This window comes from Myodes glareolus, chromosome 21 (genome assembly GCF_982192425.1).
Source record: "Myodes glareolus chromosome 21, mMyoGla1.1, whole genome shotgun sequence".
NCBI classification, from domain to species: Eukaryota; Metazoa; Chordata; class Mammalia; order Rodentia; family Cricetidae; genus Myodes; species Myodes glareolus.
In genome coordinates, this window is record NC_142046.1 from 9,881,824 (window position 1) to 9,903,331 (window position 21,508).

General features: G+C 48.7%; 1 long non-coding RNA gene across 1 annotated transcript; it reads right to left on the minus strand.

Annotated features, from left to right (window-relative positions):
- Positions 1–348: 348 nt before the first annotated feature.
- Positions 349–3,984, minus strand: LOC125399013 (uncharacterized). The gene is made up of 2 exons (XR_014998884.2): positions 3,500–3,984; positions 349–2,972 (listed from the first exon to the last, which is right to left on the minus strand). It is a non-coding gene; the product is annotated as an uncharacterized LOC125399013 (long non-coding RNA).
- Positions 3,985–21,508: the final 17,524 nt, after the last annotated feature.

The window sequence follows — 21,508 nt, forward strand, 5'->3', positions numbered from 1 at the left end:
CCAGCACCCCAGAGATGGAGATCCCAGGGCACACCCCTGTAATCCCAGCACCCCAGAGATGAAGATCCCAGGGCACACCCCTGTAATCCCAGCACCTGAGAGATGGAGATCCCAGGGCACACCCCTGTAATCCCAGCACTCCATGGATGGAGATCCCAGCGCACACCCCTGTAATCCCAACATCCCAGGGATGGAGATCCTAGGGCACACCCCTGTAATCCCAGCACCCCAAGGATGGGGGTGGGAGGGCCATGAGTTCAAAGCTACTCTGACTTGATCTAGACAATACAGAAGATTCTGTTTCAGAGCAAACAAAAGAAATAATGTGAAGATAAAAACAGATGGAGAGGTGGTTCAACAACTGAGTTTTTGCTGCTCTTGCAGAGGACCAGAGTTTAGTTCTGAGTGTTCACATAAGGCCAACCCAAGCCATCTGTAACCCCAGCTCCAAGGGACACAAAGCTGCCTTCTGCTCCCTCAGCTACGAGCACACATATACTCATAATACACAGATACACAAACACATCTTAGAGGAAAGACCAAGTGGTCACCGTTGTCACCACACTTTAGCTTTCCTACCTTAAAACCTGATCAGTGGGTAGGCTGGTGAGATGGTCAGTGGGGAAGGCACTTCCATCAAGCCTTACCACCTGAGTTCAGTCCCTGGGCCCCACATGTTGGAAAGAGAGAGTGACTCCCCCAAGTCATTCTCTGAGCTCCACATGCATGCCGTGGCAGGTGTGCACCAACGCAATAAGTGCATAAGTAAGAAAGAATGCTAGGTAGTTAAGAATGTGGGCTGTGGATCCGCCGGTGTAGATTCTGCCCCTGGGTAGCTCGGCAGTACAATACTGTGAGACACTTCTGTCTCTAGGAGCTGTAGCTTCTTTCTGTGGAAAAGGAACATAACATTCGCCTCGAAGGGTTAGTGTACAGGGCACCGGCTGAGACAGGGTTCAGTGGCGTCCCAGCTGTCCCAGCCCTCACATTGGGAATGGAGGACAGAGGTTAGATGGCTCCCTAGAGTACAGAGTGCTGTGTAACGAGGCCTGCGAGTACTGAGTGAGGGGCCTGGGGACTCTCGGGAGTGAAGAGCCCGCTGAGTGGAGCTGTAGCAAACGCAGAGGAATGCTGTCCAGGAGGGAAATGTGGGACATTCTAGGCAAAGGAAGCGGCCCCGTGAAGTGTCTGATCAAACTTAAATGAGCTGCAGTGTTTGCCCCGGAATCTCCTTTGGGTTAGGGTTGACCTTAAAAGAACTCTGCACAAGATGGGGAAGTAGAATGAGACGGCCCTATTTATATCAGAAAGCCAGGACAGAGAGACACTGAAGCAACGGACATGGGTCCACCTGGCCATGTCCTGGGATGACACAGCCACTGCGTTCATTCTTGCCACGCTTGGTCCTCTGTTGGTTCTTCACCTCCTGGGACATAATGGAAGACACTGGATACAGTGTGGGCTCCCACACTTGGTCCTCTGTTGGTTCTGCACCTCCTGGGACATAATGGAAGACACTGGATACAGTGTAGGCTCCCACACTTGGTCCTCTGTTGGTTCTTCACCTCCTGGGACATAATGGAAGACACTGGATACAGTGTGGGCTCCCACACTTGGTCCTCTGTTGGTTCTTCACCTCCTGGGACATAATGGAAGACACTGGATACAGTGTGGGCTCCAGCTTGCCCTTGGTCCCCAACAGTGTGAATTTCCTTCCCAGCTTTCTGTCCTGCTGGCCATGGAACAAGATCCTGCAGAGGATCAAGGTCAAGCTCCTACCCCACATAAAGTCGGCTTGTTATAATCCATCTCATTCTTTATAGGCAGAATGGCTCTGCCTCTTCAAATGAACCATGGCTTACAAACACGTGACAAGGGCTGAACACAGTGTCAATGAGGATACGGACATGGGCCGGTTCTGGGGCTCACAGCATCTCCGAGAAGCCTCTGATGTATCCTGCAGTTACGGGAGCGCTATTAGAGCAGAGGTTACAGAGTAACCTACGCTGAGGTTCCAGATGACGGTTTCCCTCTAACATCCTCAATCCCCTCTGCTCCATAAGGAGCCTCTTCGATGCCCATCTTCCCATTGAAGTAGCTTTTGCTGCCAGGAGCAGACGTGTCTCATTGTCATGAAAAGTCCTAAGTTATCAAAACATTTTAAATGCCATATTTTGTAGTCTTTGAAAGATATGAAGAATGCCTATCCATCTGAAATATATCTATGCACATTGAGAAAATCTAACTAACATGACTACAAACTTGGCTATTACAGAGGGTTATCTATATTTCTTAATTATACATTACATCTTTTAAATGAACTACACAATCACAACACCTCAATCAAGAGCAGAAATATACATACAAGATTGACCTTAAATTTATATAAATAAACCAAGATCCATACCAACGTAAATTATTCATATCTATATCATATCCCCCTTTAAATGTAAAAGAACATTTATGAACAGTATTTGGGAATATGGGCATAGCTTTTTCTCTCCAAACCTCCTACACCAAGTGCTGTCCTCCAAGTCCAGCTTTTGCCTTCGGTACCCACTGCGTCCCCTAGGGCTGTGGGGTAACCTGCAGGAAACCACTGTCTATAGCCAAAGTGCCATGTGGCAGATGGGAACAGAGCAGAACAGCTGTCGTCGAGGGGCTCAGTTTTCCTCAAAGGGGACAGGCTCCCTCCTGGCTGGGCAGTGCTCAGGGTGGCTGCTGCTGGAACCAGCCCTCATCCTAGTGGCCCTGTGGGAACTGGGGGACATACCAGGACACTAGCCCGCTAGAGCTCCTGCTGGGCCGGTTTCTTCCGTGGCGGTCTGTGATAGCTGAGTGCAGGTGACAGAGCAACAGGTTAAAACTTGATAGCAGAACCTCAGGGACAACAATGCCACCGATGAAGATGGTATCCCTCTGAGTAGTGGCCTACTTGCCAAGATTCTTGACTTGACACATCAAAAAAGAACCTGAACATAACAAAAAACTTTATATCTCCCTGCTAGGATCTCCACAAATTCTACTTATCATACCAAGACATGGATGACTTGGACAATGTGCCTTAGGGCTGGAGTCCCTGTGGGAGTGGGCGGGGCCTTCTGATGTGAGTTGAAGGCTGGCTGCCAGAGTGATGTTTTCCCACATCCATGATGGGGAAAGCATTCTCCTCTGAGCAAGGCAGAGCTGCAGTGATGCAGGGAGAGCTGTGTGTCTTATTCCTGGGGTGGGGGTGGGGTGCAGGGTTGTGTGTCTTATTCCTGGGGTGCAGAGTGGTGTGTCTTATTCCTGGGGTGCAGAGCTGTGTGTCTTATTCCTGGGGTGCAGAGCGGTGTGTCTCATTCCTGGGGTGGGATGCAGGGCTGTGTGTCTCATTCCTGGGGTGGGGATACAGAGATGTAGACTCTGAGAAGGCAGAGGGGGAGAGGAGGCAACTTCGTTGTAAATAGGGAGGGTGTAGGCTGGGGCAGAGCATGACCAACTTCTATACGGCTCTTACCTCCCAGGAGGAAAGGAGGGCAGAAGGAGGGAGGCGGTCAGGGACCAGGAAGACAGTTCATTGAAGAACAAGCCGGTGGTTCCTGCTCTTCAGGAAGTAGTGAATGCCTCTGAGGACCCCTTACAGAGAAGGGGTGCTGAATTGGTCGGGTAGCTGAGGACTTGAGAGAAAGGCATTCCAAGCACTGCAGGGTTAGAGGCTGATGAAAGGGAAGGATTTACCGACTGCCCTCCCCAATTTGCATACTGAGGGGGAAAAAAAAAAACCCTCAAGCCTCAAGTGACTTACACTGCAGTTTAGGTACCGAGTTCCGGTTCGCACCAGTGACCACGGTAGCAACGAAAATAAAGGAACTGAAACCAGAAGCAAGAGTGTGGTTGTCCTTCCGAGGCAGCTTGTCACGGGGACAGGAAGGTCCCAGCAGACATTCAACCACGACGCAATGTGTATGCAAGTTTTGAGACTAAAACAAGACCAAACAATAGTGGTTGGAGGTGTCTGTGTGCTGCACCACGGCCAGGAAAGCCAGGGACTCTGTCACATGGCTGGTGGGAGCAGTGTGGGAGCAGGGGACAGAGAACACCTGGGCCGCTGTGCCGGAAGTGGTTAACATCAAGACTTAAACCTAGTGGTGAGTGTGTGGGCATCTGTTTCGTGACAATGCCTTGTGACTTCATCTGTGTGACACATGTTTTCTCACCCCAGGTCTTTCTATCTTCGTCCCAGTTCCCAGAGAGCTCAGCTACTGCCCCAATTTTCTGCCCCTGGAAACTGAGGCCTTTAACCCTTGTGGTTTAAAGCCATTCAGCCCTGAGGAATCCGTGACGTGGTCTCAGAAGACTAATGCTGTAGTATTGTTGTTCTTCATGCTTACAGTGAGAGTCTCCAGGAGAGGTCGCATCCCTTCCAAGGGTTCTGTTCTCTGCTTTGCTTGTGACCATTAGGCCTGTTCTCCAGATGCCTGTAGCCCCAGATTCTGTTCTGATAAATACCATGACCAAAAGCAACTTGGAAAGGAGAAGATTTATTGGGCTTATATGTTCTAGTCACAGTTGGTCATTGAGAGAAAGCAGGGCAGGCACCCGAGGCAGGAACCTAGAAATAGGAACTGAAGCGGAGGCCATGGAGGAGCGCGGTTTACTAGTTTGCTCCCTCTGACCTGTTCAGTCTACTTTCTTACTGCATCCAGTATCACCTGCTCTGAGGTAGCCCCACTCACAGTGGGGTGAACCCGCCCACCTCAGCCTTGCCGATAGGGGCATTTTCTCACTGGAGATGTCTGTCCTTTTCCTAGATAACTCTGGCTTGTGTGAAGTGGACAGAACCTAACCAGCTTACCTGTCCCGCACCCTGGGTTCTCCCAGAGTAGACAGACTCTGCCTATCGCTTTGGACTTCTTGTCTTCTTGGTGTCATCCTTGGACTCTGGGACATCCCTCTTTTGGGTAGGGGGAAGATCCAGGTAGAATCAGCTTGTGAAGGGTGCTAATTCTGAAAACCTCTGTAGCTTTGTTGGGTAACCCTGGTGAGCTCTGGTGTGGCCCCTGCCTCTGGATGGCAAGATTGCTAGGGATCCTCGCTAGTTACCCTTGCTACGGAGAACAGCAGTTGCCTGGTGAAGAAGGAAGCCAATTGAGGTCATGTACGGTTTATTAATAGACAAATCAGGATCAATGTACTGCACTCACAGGGCAAAATGAAGCTGCCACACCACTGTGGGTCCTGCCAATACACCGTCGCTTGCGTTGTTCCAAAAGGGATGAGCACCCAGCCGCCATCCATGCGTGCTCCCATGGCTTGCTGCCAGCTCGCCCACACCCAAGAGAGAGTGTGCTTAGCTCTACCCTGGCCTTTTATTCGGTATTTGGGTCACATACCTTCCAATAAAAACTCCGTGCTATGGGCCAAACCGCTTCTTACAAATGGCTATCGGACGGGTGACAGAAATCCTGCAGCAATCTCGAATTCCTCCTCCCTGCTTCAGCTGCTCTTTTGAGTCAGCTGCTTCCAATGTCATCGTGGAAAATAAAGGTTGTCAAGGGAAACCCAGAGAAGCGGCCTCCACAGATGGCCTGCTCAAGAGGTCAGCGCTAAGCCTCCTCTTCAACTCCCTGGACACATCCTCAGAAGCCCACTTCTGCCTTACTTCTGCTGTGTCTGGGGGAGTATGGAGAAATAAATCTGGATTTGGGGTTCAAATCCAGCTCTGCTGTTCTCTGCTATAAGATGTTGGGGAAAGTCTGTTCAAAGGGATTGGAGCACTTTTTTTTTTTTTTCTAGACAGGGTTTCTCTGTGTAATAGCCCTGGCTGTCCTAGAACTCACTATGTAAATCAGGCTGGCCTTGAACTCACTGAGATCCTCTTGCCTCTGCCTCCCAAGTGCTAGAATTAAAGACTTGTTTGTGCCACCACCACCCGACTGCGCCACCCCCACCTGGCGTACCTCTGTTTGTTTGTTTTGTTTTGTTTTGTTTTTGAGACAGGGTTTCTCTGTGTCACAGCTCTCCTGGAACTTGCTCTTGTAGACCAGGCTGGCCTCGAACTCCCACACCTCTGTTTTAAGGTGTTGAAATTTTTCTGTCAGATGTGGTGATGCATGTCTTTAATCCCAGAGTTTAGGGGGCAGAGGCAGGGAGATCTCTGTGAGTTCAAAGCCAGCCTGGCCTACAAAGACAGTTTCAAATTAGTCAAGGCTACATAGTGTGACCCTGTTTCAAAACAATTAAAAAGTCTTGTTTTCTTGCTATGGCCAGATATTTGACAGGTGAAACTTATTGCTTTGGCTCATGATGGAGGTTTCAGTCCACAGTGATGAGGAAGACAGTTTAACAGCTCTGTTCCTCGTGGTGCTGGTATGTATACGTATGTGTGTGTATGTGTGAGGTCTGTGTAATGTGTACATATGTGCATGTTGTGTGTTGATGGTATGTGTAATGTGTATGTATATGTACATTGTGTGTCAGTGGTGTGTGTAATGTGTATGTATGTAGTCCCTGTGTACATGTTCTATGTGTGTGGTATATGTGGTGTGTGTGGACATGTGTGGTGTGTGTGTGTGTGTGTGTGTGTGACTGTTTTGGTCATGTTAGACCAAGAAGTAGAGAACAAGTGTTATATGAGGAGAGGGTGTACCCTCCAAGGCCCACCCTAGTGATTTACTTCTGGCAACCAAGCCTCACCACCTTCCAAAACCAATAGTATTACCAGCTGGGGATGAAGAGTCTCTGGAGAACATTTTTCATTTAATCATACTGTTTGAGGGTGCTTAAAACTTGGGGGTGGGGTTGGCAAGATGGCTCAGAAGGTAAAAGTGCTCATAGGCAAACCCGATGACTTGAGTCCCAGCCCCAGAGCCCACATGGGAGGGGAGAGCTCACTCTTAGGAGTTACTCATGACTTCCTCACATACTCATGCTAGATAAGTAAGTGCTTAATTTAAAGAATTTTAAAAGCATAAAGTATTTACCACACAAAGCAGGCTTTAAGCATCTGGTTCCATACACTTGGTCTGTTTGTCACCATGGCCCATTTTCCAGAGGAATGTCTCCACTTTCCCAAACAGAAATGACAACCCACTTGCTTGTCCCTCTGTCCCCTGCATCCACCCTGCTACTCTTCCTGTCTTTCCTAAGATCCTCACACAAGGAGAATCGTAAATACCCACCCCGCCCCCACCCTCCGGTGTGACCTGCTCAGGTTATCTTGAAGAATGTGTGAGTGACACACAGGCAGGTAGAGCTGAGACGCCAGGGGCAGCGTCTGGAGGCGCTCAGAGACACATGAGGGTGACTAACAGTCTGACAGCCCATCTGTCCTCTCTGTCTCTAGGCCTGGAGGTAAGAGGACGGCAGGAGAAGGAAGGTGGCTGGTGCAGACCCCAGGAAGGAAGCAGCTACCCACGTCCTGTGTCTGCTCAGGGATAAGGTGGGGAGCCAGATCGTTCTGTCACCAAGTGGTCGAGCATGTGGTGCATGAGGCATTACGATGGCCGCCTGTGCAGTCCCCATCCCTGCCCTGTGTCTGCCATAAGGGGACTGTCACTCTGAGTCATGATGACTTTTGAATCCAGACTTTGTCCCTGTGCTTGCTGCTTCTCCTCCCTGTAAACCCTTCTAGTGCTTGCTTAGTTGTCCCGTGTTTCCCAAGGATCCCCTGTATCACTCATCTGGGCTTCCCAGCACTAGCTGGTACGGACAGTGCCTAAGACAGGACACCATGCAGTCCTGGAAGTGTCTGTGTCCATTCCAAATTTCACCTGGCTGGCAGCCCATTCCTACGGCATAGGCTGGTGGAGCAGCCCAGCGGTCCTCAGAAACAGGGGACGTTGTTGTTCATTTCCGATTGTTGCTGTAGCCTTCTCGCTCCAATGTCACCTTAGGATTCTTCAGTCTGCCACACTGTCACAGGGTTGTGTTCCTTTCAGTTCCAGGGGCCAGAGTATTTCTCTGCTTTTTCTGACTTCTAGAAACTTCTGGCATCACTGGTCCTGTGACCTCCTTTCATCCTGGGGTCCAGGCATCACTGACTGAGCTTGGCTTTGTATCACGCCAATCTCTTCTCCCTGCTTCCTTCTTCAGCAGACCCTTTCGTTTCTGTCTGCTGCATTAGAGACCCCCGCCTTGGATTTACCCAGTTGTAGTTGGTTAGGCTGCTGCAATAGACCCACAGTCAGGGAGCACCATGCATCAAAGACTCAGGGCTTAGCCGAAGTTCTCTCGGTTCTAGAGTAGTCCAGACTGGGGTACCCACAAGGTGCATCCTCCAAACAAACTGCCTTCTCCTATTATCCTCTCCCCATAAGGACTGTAATCCTACTTAGATTGTGCCTCAATCACTTTTGACTGAGTTCTAGAGTGTGAGGGGTTGGCTACCATGTTCTGACTATTTCCCAAAGTCCTTGGTGCCTAAGACTATCGATCATGACAACAAAGGTTTTATCTGTATATACTTTAGAAAGACTCACTCAGCTTGTTTCAACCAAGTAACCTCAGACATTGGATGCTTTGTTTTATTTATGGTTATTGTGATGGTGAGGCTAAACCCCCAGGCTTGCACACACTGGAGAAGTGCTCCACGGCAGAACTATACCCCTGTTCTAACGTTTCACTTTGAAGTTACTTAAGTAGTAACCTTCAATTCATATAGGGCCTCAGCTCCCCCTTCCTCATGTAATACAACACAGTCTTGGGACTGGGGGTTAAGATGTGGGTATCTGCAGATATGTAGGCACACGCCTTTAATCCCAGCACCAGAAGGCAGAGGCAGGCGGATCTCTGAGAGTTCAAAGCTAGCCTGGTCTACACAGGGAGTCCCAGGACACACGGACACACACACACACACACACACACACACACACACACATAGAAATCTTTAGGGTCCAATCTACTACTCTAGTACAGAATTATGGGCTTCCTTGAAGATATAAGTCTCAGTCAAATCCAGGAGTCTGCATCTTCCAAGCTCCTCTGATAATTCTTGAAGACTACTTTTGGAACCAAAATCCTAAGCAGTCTCATTATGTATATGTGTCGCACAGTCTGAGTTTGAATTGGTTCAGTGTCTCACTCTGTGTGCACACATAAAGTGTGGGAACTAGGTCTTAGAATCTGCTGTGCTAACATGCCTTAGTCATCAGACAAAATTTCATTATCCATCATGTTTGACTGCAAGGCATGCTGGGAGTTCGGCTCCTGTTTCCTCTCCTCCCCCAGCCCCAGACGGGAAGTGGGGAGAAGGCAAGGCAGGTAGAGCTGAGGTAAGCATTCTATGGTCTGCTCCCCACAGATCCATTTTCCTTCAAAAAGCCTCCTTCCCCCTCAGCCTCAGCAGCTGGGTCCTCCTCTTCCTCCTGGACAAAGCAGAATCACCCTCCCCTCCCTTGTCCCCCAACAGACCTCAAGTGTGAGCGCCTGTGCAGGTGGCAGGTGGAGCTGAAGAGGTAGCAAGGGTGCCCAAGAGAAGACCCTGTCAGAAATGTGCCTTCTGTCCCTGGCTTCCCTGTCACCTTCCTGCTGTGTTCAGTTACTTTTCTTCTTTAAGATTTACTCTGTGGTGTATGGGCATTTTTCCTGCTCATGTGCCTGTGCACTGTGTCCCTGGTACTCAGTGAGGTCAGAAGAGGATGTTGGGTCCCTGGGAACTGGAGTTACAGGCGTGAGCTGCCTTATGGGTCCAGAGTCCTCTGGAAGAGCAGCTAGCTCTTAACCATCAAGCCATTTCTCCAGCCCATAGCTAGCTGTCTAGTTAGCTGTCCGGAAGCAATTTAAGGAAGCAAGGTTTTATCGTGGTGGGGAGCATTCAGTGGTGGGAGCAGCAGGTCACAGCGACGCTATGGGAACCAGAGAGGATGCTGGTTCTCCCCTCACTTTCTGCTTTGTATTCAGCCAGGAATCCTGGCTAATAGGGCGGTGCTATTCACATTCAGGGTGGGTCTTTCCTCTCTTTGTAAACCTTTCTGGACACGCCCGGAGGTGTGTTTCCATGTTGATATCAAATTGAGTCTAGTTGACTATCAAGATTAACCATCAAGGAGCTGGGGAAGTGGCCCAACATGTAAAGGTATGGCAACTGCCACCAAGGCAGAGAAGTTCATAGGTGGAGGGAGGGAGCTGACTCCTGTAAGCTGCTCTTGGCAGGTGTACCTCTTGAGAGCACACAAACACAAATGAATTCATTATTAAATTAAGTTAAAATAACTAGCTACCACATGCTGCAACTGAGACCCTGGGCATTGCAGCATGCAGAATCAGCAATTACCCTTGGGTGTCTCTATGAGTCACCTGGTATGCCTGCTGGAGCAAGTCCAAGAATGCTGGGGGACAGGGAATGTCACAGCCAGGTGGGGAACAGCCATTTCCAGACCTGAAAGGGGACCTTCAAAGCCCTCTCAGGCCTTCACTGCTTAGGGGTGGTGAAGGGGACATGTATGTCTGGGCTTGCTCCCCAGTTCCAATGTTTCTCCTTTAGCTCCCCACCTCAGGCCTCTCGATCTCCTCAGATCCACAGACCTCCTTTTCCATTGTTGCCCGCAGCCCCTGCTCTCTTCCGTGCTTCTCTCTCGTGTTCTTTGTGACATTTTCCTTATTCTTCGGAGGTCAGTTCAGCCACCAGGTCCCCAATAGGGCTCCTCCAGCCTCTCAAACAGGCATGGTTGCTCCTCACTAGCCTGTCCAGCTCACGCACCTCCCTCTCCACACCACTCAGGGATGCGTTTGGAAACTTCCAAGGCTGGTTCTGGGTGTCCGACTTTCTTCTGGCTTCCCATAGCACCTTGAACACAGTTAAAGAATATTTACTTTTAAAAACTTTAAAAAAATCTGGTCCACACCTTTAATCCCAGCACTTAGACGGCAGAGGCAGAGGGCTGTCTGTGAGTTGCTGGCCAGCCAGGGTTACATAGAGGGATCTTGTCTCAAAAAAAAAGAAAAAAAACCAAAAACCAAAAAAAAAAACCCAAACAAACAAACAAAAAAAACTTTAAAAAATGAATACATTAACCAGTGTGTGTTGTGTGTTTGTGTGTGTTTGTGTATGTGTGTGCTCGAGCATAGGCATGGACCATGGTAGGCAATGTGGAGGTCAGAGGGCAGCTTGGAAGACTCAGTTTCCCCTCCTACAGTTGTGGCTTGGCAGGCTTGGTGGTTGGTGCTATTATTTGTTGAACCGTTTTGCCAACACAGAAGTACTGTTGAATTCAGAATGGTAGCAGATGCCTGTCCTCCTAGCCCTCTGGGAGACTAAGTTCAAGGCTGGCCTGGCTATATATCAAGGCCCTGGCTCGAAAGAGGGGAGTGGGGTAGGGTGGACTTTGGTAGAGAGCTGTGACTTTGGCAGCCAGTGCTCATGGAGGATGGCGACGAGTATACCAGTCACCATGGAGACCACTCGGATGGAGTCCCGCAGCATCTAGTAGGACCCTGGCTCACCTTAAGTGGAACCAGGGTTCCACCTCGATGGAGGAGTCATCCAGTACCTGCCCAAAGCCCCCAAGCTGGGATAGTTACAGGGCAGAAAGGAGGGCCAGGGAGGAAGGTTGAAATGGAATTTTTCTTTTGGCCTGGCAGTGGGCATTGCCAGGAGCCACTGAAGAAGGGAGAGTAGTGAGAAAAGGGATGTGGAGTGGCTGACAGTCGCTTCCTAAGGCCAGTCCTTATCAGTGGGCTTGCAGTGGGCCAGAGGCAGGGATCTAGGAAGGTCAATCCACATGGTTTGGAGGAATTGTCCCTATTTAGCCAAAATGGAGGAACTTTTTGAAATGGTGGCAGGGACAGAACTGAGAGCCATCCTTGGAACTGTGGTCTTCCTGCTGCCCCCAAGAGTCCCAACAGCATCAATGATGCTGAATACTTCAGCTAGACTCCTGTGGATATGCAACCTCTGGATCTCAAAGAGGAAGCAGAAACAACTAAATAAGGGGGCAGTTCTAGGCCTGGGGCCCCTGAGGAGACTCACTGAGGGGAGGTTTCCCAACTCACCAGGAAAAAGGAGTGGCAGGCTGCGTCCCGCCACCCGGCTCCCGGCTAGCTTTACTCGAAATAATTACACGAAAACCGTATTCTTTTAAACATTGCCTGGCCCATTATCTGTAGCCTCTTATTGGCTAATTCTCACATAAACCCAGTCTGCTTGCTGCTTGCTCCCCAGCCGTCCGCTGCCTCCGCCAACACACAGCATGGATGCCAGAAATGAGCTGAGGTACACTCTAGAAGGGAAACTTGTGACTGCATGCAACACCCTGGCCTGCACACTCAGCCTGCAGCCACACACCCCAAGCCTGTTCTTACCCATCAAATGCATCAGCTCAGCTACGGATACGCATACAGGGACACACAGCATAGCTACACACACACACACACACACACACACACACACACACCATCCCGTCATGCAGGCACACACAGCATAGATTCAACCACACACCACCCTGTCATGCAGGCACACACAGCATAGGTACACACACACACACACACACACACACACACCAGCCCGTCATGCAGGCACACACAGCGTAGGTACACACACACACACACACCACCCTGTCATGCAGGAACACACAGCATAGGTACACACACACACACACCAGCCCGTCATGTAGGCACACACAGCATAGGTCCACGCACACACCTCCCTGTATGTAGACACACACAGCACAGGTCCACACACTAACTACCCCATCATAAGGCATAAGCAGGTAAGGTAACTTGTGAAAGGGATGTAATTTGCACCCAGGGCAGATCTGGAGTCCCACGTGTAGCAGTGCTCACGTACTCCTGGAGGGAAAGAAGCCATAGTTGGGAGTGCAAGCACACGCCTGTGGATTCCCAGCATTGAGGAAGTAGAGGCAGGAGCATCACCAGTAAGAGGCAGGTCTCAGGCTACATAGCAAGACTAAATCTTCAAGGTCTTCCAGAAATAATGAGGGTCCAGGGAAAAGCCTAGTTCCGTCTTAGACAAGGGTGGCAGGGGAAGACTAGCCCCTACTGTAACATTCAAGATGAAGGTTGTCCCACATCTTACTGTGTGAGAAACTCAGGGCCAGATTCCTGGGTACGAGACATTGATTGTTTCCGTAGTCCAATCAGGGATGCGGTCTGTCCATCTACTCATCTTACCTTCCTGGTGGCCAGTTGGAAGTCCTGAGGGTCCACCTTTGAGTTCATTCCCCCGCATCCTGATCACAGTCACGGGGGTACGGGGAGGGGCTTAGGGTGGGGGGCTGTAATAATAGGGGCCTCCTGCCCGCTCGTCTCCTGACTATCTACACATTCTAGTTACTTTTTTTGTGGCTGTGACAGAGCACTGGCCTGAAGCAGCTCTGGGAGAAAAGGGCTCATTCCCCTCACAAGTTCCAGCGCCAGGGAGGGAAGTCAAAGCAGGAACTCAAGCCTGGAGCTTGAAGCAAAACCCAAACAACACACACAGCAAATGCTGTTGCTGGCTTGCTTCCTCCGGCTCACTCTGCTACTTAAACAGTCCAGGCCCACTAACCCAGGGACGACACACCCGAAGCAGGCTGGCTGCCTGGATGGGGAGAAAGAGCAAAGCTCGTGGGGAACCATATAACCTGTCTCAGAGGAGACAGACAGACTCGGCTCACTGTGGTGCCGTAGGAGCCTCCTGATAAGTCTACAGACTGGGCTTTTGGGATGTGACCACCCACAGACTGAAGGTCAGGCTGAATACAGACAAAGATTTTTGATTTGTTTTTAATTAAAAAAATGTTTTTGATCAATACTTATAGCCCCATGATGGTACACACCTGCAATCCCAGTTCGCATGTGGAGGCCAGAGGACAACTTTTAGGAACTGGTTCTTTGTGGGAATTGCTGCCCCGAGTTATATTTCCCTGCCCCCATTTGAGGTGCTTATCTGCAAAGAATCATAACTTCCCTCTGCTCCTGGAGTTGGATAAGGAAGTTTGAGTGTACCTTGATCCCTGCTGGGGTCAGGTGACAGTCCCTACTGGGGTCAGGTAACAGTCCCTTCGCAGCCCACTCTTCTTTTGGTGCCATGGTATAAAAGCTAGCCCCAGCAGAACAATAAAGAAGCAGCTGTTCCGCGTCAACCTCGTGCTCTGTGGATTCATTTAACCTGGACACCCTCCGCCGAGACTCGTGGTTCCAGACCACGCTAGTGCGGTAGTTCTTTAGTTTCACCCTGGGTTCTGGGGATGGAATTTAGGTTGTCAGGCCTGACAGGAAGCACCTTTTGTCCAGAAAAGCCATCTTGGTGGCTCTGGCTTCATCTTCTTCTGGCAGTGCTGAGAATGGAGCCCAGGATCTTGCTCGGGATCTGCAGATACTCTGTCCATGAACTTCAACCCAGTCCAGCCTGTGTATCATTCTATCTAACTGGCCCCTTGTTGAGGGACATTTGGGCTGTGTGCAAATGTTTCAAACCCTGTTGCAGGGAGCAGCCTTGTAGATATGTCCATATGGATAAACAGAACTACAGGACAGGATCACTGACGTAGAACAGTTGAGACCACCAAACTGTCCTTACAAAATATTTGCTTAATGTCAGGTGACTCACAACTCTAATCCCAGCACTTGAGAGGTTGAGGCGAGAGGATCAGAAGCTCAAGGCATGCCTCAAGAAAGAAAAAGCCTTTTGCTCCCAACAGGCCCATTGTGCTCATCGACTCACAGGAGGTATAGGTTGCTTGCATAAAACCTGAACAAGATCAAGTCAGTCAACATTCTAGCACAGAGAGAGGGGGTCGTGAGCCCTTACCCCTGACTGAGTAGCTTTTGACTGTCGATGGCTACTGGGAGAGGGACAGTCGTCTTTCTTTAAGGGTGTGGCTCCTAGTAGGCTGTGGCTCCAGTGGACAACTTAACACCCAGGAGTATTTTTTGGTCAGTATTGGGGTGGATCCAGGAAGAGTTACAGGGAGGAGCCGAGAGTGAATATGACCAAAATATATTGCATGCATATGTGAAACTCTCAAAGAACTACTAGAAATATTATATTTTCAAAAAAGAAGATAAGAGTGTCAGATGTATTGGCTCACACTTTTAATACTGGCACTCGAGAGACAGAGGCAGGTGGATCTCTATGAGTTTACGGCCAGCGCAGTCCTCAGAGCAAGTTTCAGGCCAGTCAGGGTTACATAGCGAAATCTTGTCTCAAAAGACCAATAAATAAATAATAAAAGAATGAAACTAAGCAGATATTTGAGTGAGTAAGAGTGAACAACACTGGTAAAGGTCTTGCCCAAGTTAGAGAGGCCCGGACACTGTGGGGCTGGAGCTAAGTGTGTGTGAGTTAGAGAGGCCCAGACACTGTGGGGCTGGCGCTAGGTGTGTCTGAGTTAGAGAGGCCCGGACGCTGTGGGGCTGCAGCTAAGTGTGTGTGAGTTAGAGAGGCCTGGGCACTGTGGGGCTGCAGCTAAGTGTGTGTGAGTTAGAGAGGCCTGGGCACTGTGGGGCTGCAGCTAAGTGTGTGTGAGTTAGAGAGGCATGGGCACTGTGGGGCTGCAGCTAAGTGTGTGTGAGTTAGAGAGGCCTGGGCACTGTGGGGCTGCAGCTAAGTGTGTGTGAGTTAGAGAGGCCCAGACACTGTGGGGCTGGAGCTAAGTGTGTGTGTGTGAATGTGTCATCTCAAGGTGGGGCACACATTCCACGAAGTGGTAATTTTGTTGTTCAAACATAGAACACCATTCACTATGCCTAACTATCCATTGTCACACATTCTGGTTCAGTGACCAAATCTTTTCATGTGCTCTATGACTCAGGAAACAGGAGATACAGTAGATGGCTGATAAATTAAGTTTTGCACAATCCTGATATGGTGCAATGAGAAAATATCAGCCAGCTATATTCAGGAGTTAAATGTCAGATGGTGTAGGAGGTCCTTCTGTTTATGTGTTGCTTTCATTGGTTAATCAATAAAGAAACTGCTTGGCCTGATAGAGCAGAACTTAGATAGATGGAGAAGACAGAACTGAATTCTGGGAGGACAGAAGCAGAGTGAGGGAGAGACACCATGGAGCTGCCAGGTCAGACGTGCCGACTCTTTCCTGGTAGGCCACTGCCATGTGGCGATACAGATTAATAGAAATGGGTTAAATCAAGATGTGAGAGTTAGCCAATAAGAGGCTAGAGATAATGGGCCAAGCAGAAATTTAATTAATACAATTTCTGTGTGGTTATTTCAGGTGTAAGCTAGCCAGGACAGAACAAGGGGCCCCACTCCCTGTAACAACTGGCACCATGGGGTGACAAACAACCCGCTCCTCCTGCTACAGTCAGAGTCCCGCATGTCTTAGTCAGGGTGTCTATTGCTGTGAGGAGACACCATGACAACAGCAGCTCTTACAAAAAGAACCATTTAATGGGGTAGTTTACAGTTCAAGGATTCAGTCCATTATCATCATGATGGGACATGGCACACATGTCTCCAGCAGACATGGTGCTGGAGAAGGAGCTGAGAGTCCTGTATCTTGTCGGCAACAGGAAGTGATCTGTCTCACTGGAAGTTGCTTGAGCAAAGCCGAACCCCACAGTGACACACTTCCTCCAAGGCGACACTATGCCAACAAAGTCACACCTCCTAATAGTGCTACTGCTTTTGGGGGCCATTTTCTTTCAAACCATCACACTATCCATGGGGTTTTTGAATTACTAGAATTAGGGCAGGGAGGGCCTCCTCAGTAATTTGTAGGTTTTTCCTCTTTATGATTTGGGAGCCCACCACCCAGCTCCCAAATAAATGAACAGAGACTTATTCTTGTTTATGAATGCCTGGCTTTAGATTGGCTTGTTTCTAGCAAGCTTTCCTTAACTTAAATTATCCCATCTACCTTTTGCCTCTGGGCTTCACCTTTCTCTATTTTATATACCTCTTTTTATTTCTTACTCTGTGGTTGGTTGTGTGGCTGAATGGCTTGGCCCCTAGCATCTTCCTCCTTCTCTCCTTCTATTTATTCTCTCTGTCAGCCAGCCCTGCCAATCCCTTCTCCTGCCTTGCTGTTGGTGGTTCAGTTCTTTATTACACCAATCAAGTGTTTTAGACAGGCAAAGTAACACAGCTTTACAGAGTTAAATAAATGTAACATAAAAGGATGCAACACATCCTTGTGTCATTAAACAAATATTCCACAACATAAACAAATGTAACACATCTTAAACTAATATTCCACAACAGTAATTGGTATTGTGAGTAAAATGATTGAAGTAGAATCTGGCTGGTAAAAAGATCACTGCTTTAACATTTGTAATTCATTGGGTTTCTTTTAGTTAAAGCTTAATTTCTCTATTTTGTGTGCGTGTACTTGTGTGTAAGTGTGCTTGTCAAGGTGAGTGTGTTTGCCGTGGTGTGTGTGCTTGCCATGGTGAATGTGTTTGCCATGGTGTGAGTGCACTCACCATGGTGTGAGTGTGAATATTAGAGGATAGCTTTCAGGATTTGGGTCCCTCTTTCTATCATGTAGGTCCTGAGAATCAAGTTCAGGCCAGCAGGCGTGGTGACAAGTGTTTTTTCCAGTTGAGACAATTCACCTGCCCCATAACTTTCGTTCTTTTGAGGCAGGGTCTTACTGTGTGGCCCAGGCTAGTCTGGAATTCAGGATATAACCCAGGCTAGCCTTGAATTTGTGATCCTTTGTGACTGGAGTACAGGTGTGTGCCACACTTAGAGAAAGTGCTATTTTGACCCTTCCGTGGCACCAGGCCTATAGTCGGTACCAAGGAGCGTTCCACACTTGTTCTAGCGGTCAGCATGACCCACAGCTTCCAGCCAGCACCCAGCCAGCAGGGTCCCCAGCTGCCAGGGAACATTTTCTGATGCGACACTGCCCTGGGGACTTGTGAGATGACTCAAGTGTAAAGGCCACTCAAAACTGGGACCTGAGTTTGATCCCCAGAATTCAATGTAAAGGAGAAACAATTGACACCACAGGGTTGTCTTCTGACTTCCACATTTGTGCCATAGCAAGTATGCACACACCCCGCTACAGTTCTCAAACTCATCATGTACACAGGCACAAACACACACACACACACACACATGCACACACACGTGCACACACACATGCTCACACACACACACACTTGTGGAACATTATTTTAACCAGGCAAAGATGTGTTACATTTGTTTGTGCTGCATTTGTTTCACCTTGCCTGCCTATGGCACCTGATTGGTCTAATAAAGAGCTGACCGACCAGTTGCTAGGCAGAAGAGGGATAGGTGGGGCTGCTGGACAGAGAGAATAAGTTGGAGGAGAAATCTAGAGAAGAGAGGAACAAGAGAAGAAGGAGGAGAGAACAAGAGAGGAAGAGAGGGAGATGCTTGGGGCCAGCAAGGCAGTCACCAGCCAGCCAGATATAGAGACAGCAGGAAAGTAAGGTATACAGACAGAAAGAAAAGATGACAAAAAAGCCCTGAGGCAAAACCAGATAGAGAAACAGATTAAAATAAGAGCTAAGACAAATCCCAGCATTCATAACTAATATTAAGTCTCTGTATCATTATTTGGGGAGCTGGTTGGTGGCCTAAAAGAAAAAGCCTGCAACACACACTAGTTTTTAAAAGATTAAAAAAAGAGAAAGCTTTCCTTGTAGGTCATGTCCTGGGCTGGACCCCCCCCTCCCCCCAGCATACAGTTCAGCCCTGGAGCCATGTAGGCAGAGACTGATCGTTTGTCCTGGCAGCCCAGACCCAAAATAATCACACAGAAACTGTATTAATTAAAACACTGCTTGGCCAATTAGCTAGGGCTTCTTATTAACTAACTCTTACATCTTAAATTAACTCATTTCTATTATTTTGTATATTACCACAAGGCTCGTGGTCTACTGGTCAGGTTTTGGCTGGTGGCTCACAGCTTTCTCCTTTGGTGGCTAAATGGCTTCTCCCTGACCCTGCCTCCTTTCCTCCTCTATCAGCTTGGAACTCCCGCCTTGCTCTGTTCTGTCCTGCCATAAGCCACTATTCATTAACCAATAAAAGCAACAAATACACAGAAGGACTTCCCACACCAGTGTCAGACACGAACATCCTAGTGTTTAGGGGTAGAATCAGAAAACTGAAGAGCAGCCCAGGCTACATAGCTTGGAGTCAGTCTGGGCTATATGAGACCCTATCTCAAAAACACAAAACAAACAAAAACAGAAAAGGAAAATGGTCCTAGAACAGGTCATCTGTGCAGAAAACAAGGTCCATGGCCAAACAATCCCCTTGACCTGTTGGCCATGTTGATGGCAGAGCCTGGGAATCCACCATTGAGAATAAGACCACCACCACAGCTTAGAGCCAAATATGAAGCAAGCTTGAATTAAATATTGGCCAGGTGAATGGGCTCTGGTCAGGACCATACCCAGGTACCCATGCCCAGAATCAAATATGGCTAGGGCTTGAGAAGGAAAAGCCCTAATTCATTGCATTTCTCATCAGGTCGAATCAGAGGCAAGCATACATCCTAACAAATTTCCTGCCTGTAATTGTCCCACCCATATGTAACCAAGCACATCTGGTGCAGATGTGTCAAACAAACTCATTTAGGGGAGTGAAAACACGTGCCTTGTTATCTCCCATAAACAGCAGCCTCCAGCATTTCAGGAACTGTTGCTGGGCAAGGGGCTTGCAGATCAGAGGCATTTGTGTTTCCTGGAATTCTCAGGTATAGTAATTAGAACTTAAAATATAACCTTTATTCCCATAGGCCTCGTCAAAGCTATCCCATAGGCCTAGAAGCAAGATGGCACAGCAGGTGAAGATGCTTGCCACCACACCTGTGGCTGAGCTTCATATCTGGAACCTATATGGTGGAAGCAGAGGATCAACTTCTGAAAATTGTCCTCGGACTTCTGTAAGTACATTGCACCCTGCCCCAAATAAACAAACAAACAAACAAACAAACAAACAAATAAACGCCAGAATTTGAGGGATTAGGGCATGCTCCCCTGCCTACGGTACTGCTAGAATACATTCCTAGGAGATCTAGCTGAGTCTTCACCCACCCTCTGAGGACATGATGCACGGAGTCCAGAAGCCCCTTTCCCAATGGGTTGGCCTAGATTGGGTAGATTGAAGGAGATGACTACCGTCAAATAGTCTAATTTATAATAAAATCTGCTTGCAAAATGGCATAAACTTCAGGGCATGTCAGTTGATAATTGCCTTGACAACAACTGGAAAAGAAAAGAACCCAAATTCCCAGAAAAAAAAATCTGCCCATTTCTAGAAAACACACAAGCATTCCACTCACTTCTTAGCCTCACCCTGCCCCTCATTTCTGCTGCCACACAACTATAGCATTCAAGCCCTTGGACTGAGAAGTTGTTTTTCACATTTATTGCCTCCTTTCTCCTATTCTTGGCCAAGAATAAAAAGTCTCCTTCACTGCTTGAGTGGCACTTGGTCTTGTTTTTTTTCCCTCACAATTCTGAGAGGGACAAAGAACCCAGTTTAGAGGCAAGAAGTGGCAACAGGCAGAGTAGGCCCAGGAGTCAAAAGATGCTGCCTGTTTGCTTGTGGCAGGAGAAGCCATCTTCCCTGGGGTCTTAGGGCTTCTGCAGACCTAGGCAAAGCCACTCCTGCTGCTGGAGACTGTGTAGCTTGGGGAAATCACTTTTATGAGTCTTCACTTTCTTTTGTGTGGATGGAAACGTTACATCCTCTTTCCAGGGATTGTCCTGAGGTCTAGAATGGATGTGTAGGATGTGAGCAGGCTCTCAGTGGGAGGAGCCAACTCTGATCTACAGGAGGGAGGAGCCAACACTGCTCTACAGGAACCTTTCCCTAATCGGTTACCTACATCTGTTGCTGTTCAGCTGGAAGCTCTGCCTCAGCCCCACTCCTCCCTCTCCAAACCGTGTCCCCTCAGAAAGACCACCAAAAGTCCAGGCTCCTCCCACAAAGCTCCAGACTGTGCCTACAGGTTATTTAAGCTTCTGGCCCTAGACCTGCCCAATGATTTCTCCCCACTTCCCTACTTCATCTCTGGGGTGGGGATAGGACTGGAAAGGTCACCTGAGAGTGCTTGGTTCATCCTGGGCTTTTAATTCGGCTTGATCTGGCTTATAGCAAGGGCAGAGAAACATCCTATCAGGGTTTCGGAAATACCTATCAGTTGCCTACACAACCCCATAGAAATTCTGCCCTGCCCTAACCCTGTTTACCTTGGAGCATGGGATGATTGAAGGCTAGAAGTTCCTCTGCAGGGCACTAGCCCAAACCTGTTGGAGTAAAGAGGTCTGCCAGGGTGACACCTCTAAGCTTCATTATGATCCCATCCATTTTCTTTAACACACTCCTCTCAGCTCCATAACAGTTGACAACTACCGTGGAAACCAGGAAGAACCATAAAAGAAGTCACTGTAAAGCACAGCTTTTGCCCCAGAAAGAATAGAAGATGGTTTACGATGAGCCAATTATGACTGACTATGGCCCCAGAACACAGGCTCAGGCTACCCCAAATGGCACTGTCCACCATGGGAGTGGTCATCAGAACTTTTATAGTCACAGAAGGAAGCAAAACACAGATCAGTTCGTTTGCTGAGTACGCTG